General features: G+C 34.6%; 2 non-coding genes across 2 annotated transcripts; both read left to right on the top strand.

Annotated features, from left to right (window-relative positions):
• Positions 1–441: 441 nt before the first annotated feature.
• Positions 442–2,435, top strand: LOC121404981. The gene has a single exon (XR_005968301.1). It is a non-coding gene; the product is annotated as a small subunit ribosomal RNA (ribosomal RNA).
• A 585-nt stretch (positions 2,436–3,020) lies between these two features.
• LOC121404980 lies at positions 3,021–3,199 on the top strand. The gene has a single exon (XR_005968300.1). It is a non-coding gene; the product is annotated as a 5.8S ribosomal RNA (ribosomal RNA).
• Positions 3,200–3,878: the final 679 nt, after the last annotated feature.

Here is a 3,878-nt window from a genome sequence, read left to right as displayed (position 1 = left end):
TCGCAAATAACGTATACGAAATTGGATAAATTTTAAATTTGTTGTCAAAATACAAAGCTCAAACACAATTTATATTGGTTTAAGCAAATACACGTGTGATAATATATTAAGTGCAAATAAAAAGATATTTTTGAACGAAAAAATGTATATATTTATATGGATATATTTAATAATCGAATGTTGTACATATTAAACAAATGAGAGAATATTAATTCTCTCGTTATATATTGCTAAAATTTTTTATATTAAATATATATAGAAAAATATATAGAGAAAAATGGCGAATGTGAATGCTATATAAAAATGGCCGCATTCGTTTAACAAATTCTCATAAACTGTTGTTAAAAACTATGTATTATTATACTGTTTTTTTTATTCAAAAGTATATTGAGTTGTCAAATATTTACATATGTGTGCATATGCGCACGAAACAAAAACATTATTCTGGTTGATCCTGCCAGTAGTTATATGCTTGTCTCAAAGATTAAGCCATGCATGTCTAAGTACACACGAATTAAAAGTGAAACCGCAAAAGGCTCATTATATCAGTTATGGTTCCTTAGATCGTTAACAGTTACTTGGATAACTGTGGTAATTCTAGAGCTAATACATGCAATTAAAACACGGACCTTATGGGACGTGTGCTTTTATTAGGCTAAAACCAAGCGATCGCAAGATCGTTACATTGGTTGAACTCTAGATAACATGCAGATCGTATGGTCTTGTACCGACGACAGATCTTTCAAATGTCTGCCCATCAACTTTTGATGGTAGTATCTAGGACTACCATGGTTGCAACGGGTAACGGGGAATCAGGGTTCGATTCCGGAGAGGGAGCCTGAGAAACGGCTACCACATCTAAGGAAGGCAGCAGGCGCGTAAATTACCCACTCCCAGCTCGGGGAGGTAGTGACGAAAAATAACAATACAGGACTCATATCCGAGGCCCTGTAATTGGAATGAGTACACTTTAAATCCTTTAACAAGGACCAATTGGAGGGCAAGTCTGGTGCCAGCAGCCGCGGTAATTCCAGCTCCAATAGCGTATATTAAAGTTGTTGCGGTTAAAACGTTCGTAGTTGAACTTGTGCTTCATACGGGTAGTACAACTTACAATTGTGGTTAGTACTATACCTTTATGTATGTAAGCGTATTACCGGTGGAGTTCTTATATATGATTAAGTACTTGTATTTTTTTATATATTCCTCCTATTTAAAAACCTGCATTAGTGCTCTTCATCGAGTGTTATTGTGGGCCGGTACAATTACTTTGAACAAATTAGAGTGCTTAAAGCAGGCTTCAAATGCCTGAATATTCTGTGCATGGGATAATGAAATAAGACCTCTGTTCTGCTTTCATTGGTTTTCAGATCAAGAGGTAATGATTAATAGAAGCAGTTTGGGGGCATTAGTATTACGACGCGAGAGGTGAAATTCTTGGACCGTCGTAAGACTAACTTAAGCGAAAGCATTTGCCAAAGATGTTTTCATTAATCAAGAACGAAAGTTAGAGGTTCGAAGGCGATCAGATACCGCCCTAGTTCTAACCATAAACGATGCCAGCTAGCAATTGGGTGTAGCTACTTTTATGGCTCTCTCAGTCGCTTCCCGGGAAACCAAAGCTTTTGGGCTCCGGGGAAAGTATGGTTGCAAAGCTGAAACTTAAAGGAATTGACGGAAGGGCACCACCAGGAGTGGAGCCTGCGGCTTAATTTGACTCAACACGGGAAAACTTACCAGGTCCGAACATAAGTGTGTAAGACAGATTGATAGCTCTTTCTCGAATCTATGGGTGGTGGTGCATGGCCGTTCTTAGTTCGTGGAGTGATTTGTCTGGTTAATTCCGATAACGAACGAGACTCAAATATATTAAATAGATATCTTCAGGATTATGGTGTTGAAGCTTATATAGCCTTCATTCATGGTGGCAGTAAAATGTTTATTGTGTTTGAATGTGTTTATATAAGTGGAGCCGTACCTGTTGGTTTGTCCCATTATAAGGACACTAGCTTCTTAAATGGACAAATTGCGTCTAGCAATAATGAGATTGAGCAATAACAGGTCTGTGATGCCCTTAGATGTCCTGGGCTGCACGCGCGCTACAATGAAAGTATCAACGTGTATTTCCTAGACCGAGAGGTCCGGGTAAACCGCTGAACCACTTTCATGCTTGGGATTGTGAACTGAAACTGTTCACATGAACTTGGAATTCCCAGTAAGTGTGAGTCATTAACTCGCATTGATTACGTCCCTGCCCTTTGTACACACCGCCCGTCGCTACTACCGATTGAATTATTTAGTGAGGTCTCCGGACGTGATCACTGTGACGCCTTGCGTGTTACGGTTGTTTCGCAAAAGTTGACCGAACTTGATTATTTAGAGGAAGTAAAAGTCGTAACAAGGTTTCCGTAGGTGAACCTGCGGAAGGATCATTATTGTATGCTTCTACCGTTAACAAATATATATTGCCAATTTACCAAAACATAAAATGTTTTTATAAAATCATAATTGTAAAACAAATATATCCAGTTGTATATATTATATGTATATATTAATAATATTGCCAAAATACTCATTTAGTAGTGGCTATACATATGACATGGTTCTATGTGTGTAGCAATTAATATAAAAATACATATTGATGATATATTACAATATATTGATTTATAAAATCTGTGTGCATATGTACCATAATATGCACGCGTTGCGAATATGTATTGTCCATCATAGCTATGGGCATACATTGGTTAATGCAACAGCCTAAAAAGTACAATGTTGTACCTGAATTCAGGTTAATACTTTTATATAAATTGATATTTATCAAACAAGCCAAACTACACAATATATATTGATAAATATGGTAATATATCGTTTATATAAAACTAAGACATTTCGCAGCATTCTTTTAGGATAAAAATAAAGTTTATTGAAGGAATTGATATATGCCAGTAAAATGGTGTATTTTTAATTTCTTTCAATAAAAACATATCTGACAAATAATTTTATAAACCAATTTTAATCACTCTAAGCGGTGGATCACTCGGCTCATGGGTCGATGAAGAACGCAGCAAACTGTGCGTCATCGTGTGAACTGCAGGACACATGAACATCGACATTTTGAACGCATATCGCAGTCCATGCTGTTATGTACTTTAATTAATTTTATAGTGCTGCTTGGACTACATATGGTTGAGGGTTGTAAGACTATGCTAAATAAGTTGTTTGAAAATTTTACGAAATTTTTAAGCATATTGTATATTATTGGATATATATATATATTCATAATATTGATATTAAATGAAAACGCATTATCTCTCATTGTTGTATATATTTGTGTGAGAAGAACGAAGAAAAATATATTTTTTTTCCCTTTTTGAATCAATTAAATACTGAGGAATAGCTTCAGCATGATATGAGTATGAAGCCAAGATATGAAATGATTATTTCATATGATATTTCGTATGATATTGGGCAATCATACATTGATACAAGATACAAGTTTAAAGTGGTTATTATAAAATAACAAAATTATGGCTTATATGGATATGGGAATTTTTCCCATATAGCTTCAGCATGATATGAGTATGAAGCAAAGATATGAAATGATTATTTCATATGATATTTCGTATGATATTGGGCAATCATACATTGATACAAGATACAAGTTTAAAGTGGTTATTATAAAATAACAAAATTATGGCTTATATGGATATGGGAATTTTTCCCATATAGCTTCAGCATGATATGAGTATGAAGCAAAGATATGAAATGATTATTTCATATGATATTTCGTATGATATTGGGCAATCATACATTGATACAAGATACAAGTTTAAAGTGGTTATTATAAATAACAAAATTAACTTATATGGAATTGT

The sequence above is a fragment of the Drosophila obscura genome, unplaced genomic scaffold (assembly GCF_018151105.1).
Source record: "Drosophila obscura isolate BZ-5 IFL unplaced genomic scaffold, ASM1815110v1 contig_71, whole genome shotgun sequence".
Taxonomy (NCBI): domain Eukaryota; kingdom Metazoa; phylum Arthropoda; class Insecta; order Diptera; family Drosophilidae; genus Drosophila; species Drosophila obscura.
The sequence above is the reverse complement of the archived record's forward strand: the minus strand, read 5'-3'. Positions and strand labels throughout refer to the sequence as shown.